At 40.1% G+C, this 10,083-nt stretch overlaps 1 non-coding gene across 1 annotated transcript; it reads right to left on the bottom strand.

The window, feature by feature from the left end:
- Positions 1-3,918: 3,918 nt before the first annotated feature.
- Positions 3,919-4,083, bottom strand: LOC116104416. The gene has a single exon (XR_004123906.1). It is a non-coding gene; the product is annotated as a U1 spliceosomal RNA (small nuclear RNA).
- Between the last annotated feature and the right edge of the window lie 6,000 nt (positions 4,084-10,083).

A 10,083-nucleotide genomic window follows, 5' to 3' on the forward strand; every position in this document is an offset into this window, starting at 1 on the left:
ATTGACTGTTCATTTTTGTTTGGCTTCTGAAATGCTCTTTCTGTGTATATTTCGTATCAATGTATAAGCAATAGCAAGAGCTGGTCTAGCTAAACCAGAGATAAGGTTGACTAAAGATATGAATAATAAGTAATAATGGACTTGAAGAACATATTAATGTCTTACTGATCTGTAATACTGCCCTAAGACCCAGGCTAGGGAATACTACTCTGACAGGGTCATGATGAACAGACAGACATAAAATAAAAAAATACATAAAGATAAATATTTTCAAGATGAAAAAATTTAAAGGCTCTTAGTATCTTTGAAGAAAACCAAGTAGTTGTGCTGTGAATATTTTCTTTCATACTCTTTTATTTAAAGATTAACTGTGGAGCAGAGACTGAAGGAAGGGCAAGTCAGCCTAAATATAGCTACCTTCTGAGAGGCTCTGACAGTACCTGACTAATACAGTTGTAGAGGCTCACAGACATCTATTGATCTGAGTACAGGGTCCCCAGTGAAGGAGTTAGAGAAAGGACCAATGGAGCTGAGGGGTTTGCAGCCCCTTAGGACGAACAACCATGAACTAACTAGAACCCTCAGAGCTCCCAGGCTCTCAACCACCAACCAAGGACTGCACATGGAGGGGTCTGATTGTTCTGGCAGCAAGTGTATAGTAGAGAATTGCATTTGATCATCATTAGGAGGAGAAGAGCTCGGCCCTGTGAAAGTTCTGTGCCCCAGTGTAGGGGAATGCCAGGGCTAACAAGTGGGAGAGGGTGGGGTGCCAGGCATGGGGAGGGGGGAGGCAACAGGGGTTTGTTTTTGTTGTTTCTTTGTTTTTTGGAGAGGAAACTAGGAATGGAGAAATTTACATGTAAATAAAGAAAATATCTAATAAAAAAAAAAAGATTTTCAGTCTTGAGTAATGCTTGAAGTCTAGAGGAAAATTCTCCTAATGTGACTATTGCAGAGGAAATCACCTATAAGAAAGTTCAGATTTGCTTAAAAGGGCAATTGATGAGAAACACGACTAGAATACTGGAAGTAGATCCTCAAGACTTTCCTCTTTTCCAGTGGTCTCTTTGCTGTTTGCCAGTTTGTGCTACAGAGGATTATGAGTTTTAATGCCTTACTTATATTTGTATTATTCAACAGGAATAAACATCCTTTGTGACTGCACAGGAATGTAATAAGAGAGTTAAATTTTAACAAATACTTTATTTTTGTGTTTGGTGTTGTTGTTGTTTCTTATACACTAACAACAAGATGGCCCTGTACCCTTCTGAGAAGGGGTCAGAAGACTTCCAGTAATAGAAGTATTCTAGTCAGGGGAGGACAATTGTTTAGATAACTGTTTCTTTACTGTGGCTCATGTCTTCATTTGGGGATTGCTATCTGAGTATGGGAGCAGCAACATCTCTGAGAACAGTGAAAGTTTCTGAATTCATGACCAACAGAAGTTAGTTGAAAACCAACTGTGCAAAGTGTCTGCAGCATTTCTGGCAGTACTCACCAAAGCTGTGGGCACAACTTCCCTGTAGCCTTGGTTCTGAGCACTCTGTATATTTTCTTCACACTGTGCATACCATCACACCAAGCAGTGCCAACAAATACTGCCTGGAACACCTTGGCTCAGATGAAAGGTGATCCTGTGTTATGAACTACAAGGATTCTATTGTACAGAGGAAGTTTTCTGCTCTTCCAGAAACATCAAATGGATTAATTAAACAAAATAGAGATATCTAATAATATCCTACTAGCATTCTTCAGTGTATAAGTATCTTTTGAGAAAAGCTATTTGAGTTCTTAAACTTCAAATACACATAGACACACACACACACACAGGAAAGAGGGGAGTTGAGGAGAGAGAGACAGACAGAGATGCAGAGGATAATCAGTAAATGTATATTGGTTTGGAGTTAGGTAAGAATTTTTAGCAATTTAAGAAATGTCCCTAAACTTTGCCATGTTGTTTTTGGACTTATGTGAAGCACCACTCTCAGCACAATTATTACAATATAAAATATAGATGAACTCTGAAAAACATCACAGATGTTCTACAACTTGCAGTTTGAAACATCTGTTCAACATTTAATACTTTATATAAAAAATAAACAAGTAGATCCTTCTCATCAATATGCAAATCAGCTTTAATATTTAATAAATAATATTATGCATATGTTACAGAATTATTTTACAATAGATTTCTGCTTTATCATCAGTGGATGTTCTATTTGTTCATCTACTTTATATACTACTATACCTAGGTCATATACCAATTTTGCAAGCAAAGAAAATGATGAGGTGAAATCCTTCAAGAATCTCTGGTGTAGAGAATTAGGGCTACAGATAAACATTGATCATGGACAGACATATGAGGAAGGATTTAATAGGAAGTAGAGGAACCATCGCAGATTCCATTATAGGGTATATGGAACTAGACAACTCAATCTGTCCTACAAAGAGAGTGGGCTTTATTTCTGCCCCCAACAGCAGTTTCTGCCTATCTCTCTGAACATACCTTTGTTCATTTTCTCCCACACATACAAACACAATCTTTCCTTTTGCTCTGATTTTGAGCCCATGATGCTTAAATCTGTATCCAGTGATAAGTTGAACAACAAAAAAATGACTAAGGGATTAACAGAGGGCTGTTAAAGCCTGGAGCTTATGGTGTGGTAGGGATTAGAAAATGAGGATGGTAGTGGAAAAAAATGACTTCGATTAATCTGGTAATAACTGATGTTTGTTGCAATATACCATTTGAACACTGCCACTTCTGACTCAAGACGCTGATCTGCATATCCAGCTCATAAACAGGAGATTTTTTTACGTGCTCTGCTGTGTATACATTGCTGTAAAAATTAAATAAGACCCTGAGTACAGGCAGATCACAGAACTTTCCACACAGAGCATGGTCTTGAGCTCAGTCAGCACACTGCCCATAAAAACTGACCTCCACTCTTTGCCTTTCTTTCTTTGTTTATGCTTCTTTTCAGCCTATGTGACATGATTTGAAAATGCAATTTTAAAATATTGTAAATAAATAATTACACTCTATACATATTTAGGAATATGTATTTTACATTGACCATTTGACCTAAAAATATTTAAAAACTGGCCCTACTCAGAAAAATTTGAACAGTTCAAATCCTAAGACATAATTAACTATAGAAACCATGAAGGAAAAGCAGAAAATACTCTTCAGCCACAGAACTTGACCTTTCTTTACCATCCCTTTTGACACGTAAGGTAGACTAGGAGCAGGGATATAATAATGATTTTCTATATTTCTTTCTCTGTGAGAGGCAACCACATGGTATTTAACAATCCAATAAAATACCTCAATGTCTCCTAAGCCACAATTTCTGCAATCTCTGTAGTTTGTCAGTTTTGACTATGTAGAAATCTTTTAGAATTCTTGTTAAGTGTGGATCCCTAAAACACACTCTAGAGATTGCATACTCATCATGGTCAATTGTGCTACACATGGGAATCTGCAATTTAAACTCCCTGCTGAGCCACCTGATGCTACTACAAAAAAAAAAAGAATAAATTTTAATGACAGCAATATTTAGATTCAGGATGGCTTAGGGACTTGAGAGATGCCACAGCTGTTGGAACTGCATCCATACCTAGTGTGGTTGCACAGGACCAGAGCTGAGTTTCTGACACCCAAAATAAGCATTTCCCAGTCTCCAGTAACTCCATCTCCAGGGATGCCATGTTGGCCCTCAATCAACATCTGCACTGCCAAGTATATAGACCATACAGACACATACAATAATTCCTGATAAGAGGCTGGTGCACTTTTCAAAAAGGATGTTTAAGTACAAACATTGGTAACATGTGGCCTAAGCCTAATTTCCCTGCATTAAGATGCAGTAATCATATTGGTTTAGTATTATATTAATGTTCTTTTTTGTTTTTCTACAGGCGAGTGTGTGAACCCAGTTCCCCCACTACCACAAATTATGCAGTCAAGTTTCCAGCATTTGGGGGAGTCGCAGGAGTCAGCACACCCCAAGTGCAATGGGTGGGCCTAGCCCTGGGAAAACCATCTTCCTGATCATGGTGTCTCCCCTGCCAGGTAAGTATATTATTCTTATAATGAAGAAGTACCTAAGTCAGTCTAACCCTACACATCAAAAGGGGATATTTGGAATGTGAGTTTGGAGGCCTTTTTTGTAGCTTTGGCCTCCTGGCTCCTGTACTTTCTCTCTTTCTCTCTCTTTCTCTCTCTCTTATTCTCCCTTTCTTATGGTTCAGAGTCATGACCACTCTGGACTCTCTCAGATGTGTCTGCTCCTGTCTATGCTCTCCCACATGTCTATAGGAAACATTATCCTCCACCATGCATAGGAACAGTCATGCTCTTTCCTTTCTTCTCATTTCTTTTTTCAATATTTATTGTATGTATGACATAAGTATATTATATAATATTACTCATATATACTATATATTATATATTACATATATTATATATCACATCATATATTATATTATATAATATATTAGATATTTTATATGTTATGTTTTGAGGGGTTTTGTTTTTTTCACAAGTAATCCAACATTAATAGATATTATTTTGTATTTATGTAGTGCCTTCTTTGAGAATCATTTAAGTGCTTTATAGACTTGCTCTCTAATCCCTTCAACAACCCTGTGAGGTAGGTATTACTCCCATTTACAAGAGGGAGACTGAGGCACAGAGACATTAGGTGACTTGCCCAAGGTCACAAGCTAAGTTTACTTGAAAGCAAAGACCCCAGCGCCTTGCCTCCCAGCTCCCAGTTGCATCCCTCACAAGAGAATCTCTAATGAAAAACCTCTTTACAGTGATTATCAGGAGGAACATGTCATGAAAGTGAGGTCTTCCTATGGTCATCACAGAAAGAAAACCTCAATGCTGATGGCTGAGGCCCTAAGGTGCTATAGCAAATTTCCTTGCCCTTTCTTAAGCCATGGGTTCCTCCTGTCTTGAGTAACCTTCTGAAGGTAAAATTCCAATGACAAAAGCTGCATGACTATAAGTGGGTTCAACTCAGAATATTTACTTTTAGTTATGACAATTCATAGAAACTTTTGTTCTAATATACAAAATTTGGGACATCTGCCCTAAGAAACATGTAGATAATTACACAGCAACTAGCCTTGTCTGAAACTTGCATCAGCCCTCATCATAATCACAGGCAAACAACAATAACCTGAAATGTGTGCTAGTCACCTTCCTTTCTCACTTTCTGTAACTGCTATTGTAAGACCCCGAGGAGCCTTAGCTTACCAGAGACCCCCTGAGTGAATCACATGGAGCATGATCGATGCAAAGAACATGAGGATTTTTATTTTAGTGCACTGCGGCCGCCCCTGACCCTCAGGAAAGGAGGTGACCCTACACAGCTTGTTCAGTGAGCTTTTATACAATTTTCAGGGCAGCAGTCATTAGACACAATGTGATTGTTAGAACAGTGTAACTTTTTAAACTGATTGGTCTTTCAAGGACTTCCCTTGTCTGAAGGTGGGCAAAGGTCCACCCCTCAGAATGTGACCCCACCTGCAGGTAGTTTCTCACCCTGTGATCTGAGGAATGTTAATTAGCCTTTCCCTTTTAGAGTTCTGCTACCTTCCTAAAGTTCCTGAGCTTTTCTTATTAAGGAAATTCCTGGCCTCCTGGTGTTTTTTCTGAGATGTCCCTGTTTACTCGGATTTTACACTATCCCTAGTCCCTAGCCCAAACCCTATATGTTTTTTAAGTTTACTGCATCTCTGATAAAATTCAAAATGTTTTACTCAGCTCTGTCTGCACTATGAATAAAAAGGAAACTTAGAGGCAACACCCAGGAGCCCTCCTCCTGCAAAGTGTGCATTGCAGACCTCAGCCAAGCAAGACTGACTTCCCGGAGCTTGGCTCTCATGCTATAATTAGCGTCACCAGAACTAACTAGGTTTTTTTCTGTATGTGTTTTAACTTCAAAAAAAAATGTGTGCAAGCAATCACAGTACTTCAGTGTTGCACAAGACCGTCCGGAGGAGGACCCAGGCCTACTTTACACCTTTTCTTTGAAAACAAAGCTGCAGAAAGTGCAGTTCTGAATTCTAACACAATTTGGTGTAGGCTCTCCACAGGCATGTTCTTTCATGGCTCTAACTCCCATACTCTTGGTTGCTGTTCTCTGTGCAATGCTGGCAGAACACAAAACACAGCCAGGGTAAGGCTTCAGAAACTATCAAAATGAGTTTGCCAGAAGGCCATCTTTTTCCCCCAGCACATCTGTCTATGAAGTCCAATTAGCTAAGTGATCCGGTTACAAATCTGCTTATGGGATAAATAGATGAACTCATTTCCTGAGCTAAAGGTAGAAAATAAATGCTAATCATAGCAGCACAAAAGACATTTCATTTTGCTGTTTGCATCTCAGTCAACAGTTTTAGTAAAATAGCTTTAGAAAATCAGGGGATTATCAACAGGCCACCACCACCAAGTCATGAAGAGGATAGTGTAAGGCTACCCAGAGTCTGACAGCTAGGACTTTGACTAGAATCCCAATGACTTTCTGCAAGTTACATTCAGCCACTCTCATACCACTAGATGCCTGGCTGTATGTGGAACCTCCCCGTACTGTTTCTTAAACTCCCAACAGATCAAGGCCGAACACTGTTCTAATATGACTCTCAGGCCAAGAGGGTGAGGGGCTTCTTTTCTAGATTACTACTTTACCAAAATGTAATCTTCCAAAGGTGACAAACTATAACAAAAGGGCAAATGCTCATCCAGAGACAGTCCCTCCTAACAGCACTGACCCCATTAGTTGTAAATGGCTCATGGTTATCTTAGTGACTTCAGTTAGAATGTTCAGTTCACCTTGAAAACAGACACAAACAACAGGACTACTTCAGCTGACAAACTAATAAAATATGCTAAGGCTTGCTGGTAGAGTCACTAACACTTCATACAATGCTAGGACTCAACCAATTTAAGTAAAATAAACAAAAGAAAAGAGATCATTACTATCTTAGGGTTAGGGTTTCGATTCCTGCATAAACATCGTGACCAAGGAGCAAGTTGGGGAGGAAAGGGTTTTTTCAGCTCACACTTCCATGTTGCTGTTCATCACCAAAGGAAGTCAGGACTGGAACTCAAGCAGGTCAGGAAGCAGGAGCTGATGCAGAGGTCATGGAGCGATGTTCCTTAGTGGCTTGCTTCCCCTGGCTTGCTCAGCTTGCTTTCTAATAGAACTCAAGACTACCAGCCCAGGGATGGTAAAAGACCCCTGGGGGAGACCCTCCACTCAAATCTTGGGAGGACATACACCCAAGGAATCACGAGAGACCATCTTGATGTAATCACAAGAGGTATTTTTAATTTCAGGGCATTCTGGTTTGGCACCACACCTATCTCACGCAGGAGATAGTGGAGCGGACCATGAGGCTTGAAAGTTAGGGGTTTATTTAGGGAAAAGGTTTGAGGGAACAAAGGGATCAGTGTGGTCATACATGATTGGCTAGTTCAAATATTAACTATTACGTGCAGAACAGAGTGGAAAATTCCTAAAGTTGGTGTTAATCTGAGTCAACAAAGCATCTGACCTTAAACCATATCTGAGAGGACCAGATGGTCCATTACTTAGTGTCCGCCAGGCACGTCTTTGCAGGCCCGGGCCTTGGACATATCCTCGTTTGCCTAGACATGTTTTCCTCTATGTTTATAGTTTTATGTCTTCTTGACCTGCCAGCTCTTATGATATCTAACAACTTGCTGGCTCCTTCCCAGGCCTATGTGGGCCAGCTTGTGATGGATTCTTAGGCCCATAACTTTTCTTCCTAGTCAGCACTGGTCTAAAGCTTTAATTTTTCCTTTCAATGGTACCACCCACAAGGGGCCCTCCCACTTTGATCACTAATTGAGAAAATGCCCCACAACTGGATCTCATGGAGGCATTTCCTCAAGCTCCTTTCTCTGTGATAACTCCAGCTTCTGTCAAATTGAGTCAAAACCAGCTAGTACAATTACAAATCCAGTCTTTCCCTTGGAGAATCAAAAAGCCAGGTTGGGCCAGGTGTTCCCTCTATGCATATACACTGTATATGATCAGACACTTCTCTAGAGAAGCAGGGTATCTTTGACCTCCTGACACTTGGCCCCGTGCTGTCTGCTCTATGCTTCAGGAAGGTAATTGCAAGTGTTAGGCCCAAAGGTACTTTCTGGGATGGTATGCTTGAAAAGACTATCACTGCTCTCATCCACACAAGGGCACACGCGCAGTGCAGCGTGCTCAGTAAACCTAGCACAATTCTTCCACTGCCCTCCCGAGGAACTCCAATCATCATTGGTGCAATTGCTACAGAAAACGTGTTGTCGGCAGCTGCTTTACAAGAAGAGCTGGTATCTCTGATTGCATTTACTTGTGTGGAACTGACATGCATGATTCCTAAGCAAAAGATAAAACTATTGTGACATGAAGGGTGTGTTATTCCAGTCTTTGCTTTATTATATGCAAATGAGCTACTTTCCTGAGTGTCCTCTTGTGTGTCTCCCTCACCTTCGCCCTGTCTCCTCTCCCACTCCCTCCCTTCTCTTCCCCCTCTCCCTCTAGAACATCAGTTCCATTCTTTTTGAAACAGCCAGAGAAGCATGCAGGAGCTTCTCTCCAGTGTGGTTTCCTTCATTCCCTCAACTGATAGAAAAGGAGGTATGCAGACTCTGAGTTCTTGGAGATATCAGATGTCAATCTGGAGTTTTCTTCAATAGCTTGTGCATCCATATTTTCTACAATGTCAGGCGGTAGTGGCTCATGCCTTTAATCCCAGCATTTGGGAGGCAGAGGCAGGCAGATTTCTGAGTTTGAGGCCAGCCTGGTCTACAAAGTGAGTTCCAGGACAGCCAGGGCTATACAAACAAACCCTGTCTCCAAAATGCCAACAACAACAACAAAATTCTTCCCCATGTGCACATGATCATGATGACTTGGGAGCAGTCAGCATTTACAGACCATGGAAGGTTGACTGAAGGAAGAGCACTCTCTGTAAAGCTTCCAAGAAGTTGTCATCCATGCTGGGGTGAGACTTTTCAATGGTGTGTCTCTTTGGGGTCACATACTTCTGCGAGTATCCCTTCACTTATATTGTATAAGTAAGCCCAATAAAGTCACTGTTAGACCACATAAGACTTTTCAGGGAAATCATTCCTTGGATCTAGTCATTGTCTCTTTTTATGGTCAGTAGACATCTGTGCTCTTTTCCCAGGAAAAGTTTATACAACCACCACTGTCTCCAGGTGTGCTCTTGGTATCATCTATCACTGTCTCCCATTTAAAAAAAGCATCAATCTGCTGAATTTACCGATTATAATAGAAGAGTACATTGTACAGAAGTTCATAACAAGAGTAAAAGGATAAATATTCTTATGGAGAGAGTCAATGCTAAGTTACAGGTAGAAGATTTACTTAAGTGCTTCCCAAATTTTCAAGTATTATATCCAGTTTCACGTAATTTGATTCAATGCTCTTATTTATTTCAAGTTTGCTTTTAAAACAACTATACTGTGTATATAAAAAAGTAATAGTAAGAACTGAAGCAGAGAAAAATTAATAGATCAAGGAAAGTTTTTTGTCTGAAAAACAATAGATATTTGAAGTGCAAATACGAGTTAATATGTGTTTAAAATCTTTCTCTGTGTTTACAGGATACCATACTGCAAGGTTTTCATGGATTCTGCTGGAGGTTTAAAGATAAAAACAAACAGACATATATATAATTTAAACCCTTTTGTTATGAGAGTCTCTGGGCTAGCATCTAGTTTAACTGGACTTCAATTTGTCTCTCCAGGTGATTCTCACTGTCTGCTTCCTGCTCTGTCCAGCCTTCCTTTTTCTTCCTTCTCTTGTTGATCTATTCTGTCTGACCCAACTCAGCTGCTAGCTCTTTATTCCCTAAAATGCCACAGCATTTTGGACCAATCAGCAGCAAGTACAATACCTGATCCATCTCTTCAGGTTGCCCTTTGGCTAGGATAAAGGCTATGTGACCTCTTTCATGGCAGCTTGTTTTTAACATGACAGTCTCAGACCACCATCTTTTGGGGAGGTTGGGAAGAACAAG

Source organism: Mastomys coucha, unplaced genomic scaffold (genome assembly GCF_008632895.1).
Source record: "Mastomys coucha isolate ucsf_1 unplaced genomic scaffold, UCSF_Mcou_1 pScaffold21, whole genome shotgun sequence".
NCBI lineage: Eukaryota > Metazoa > Chordata > Mammalia > Rodentia > Muridae > Mastomys > Mastomys coucha.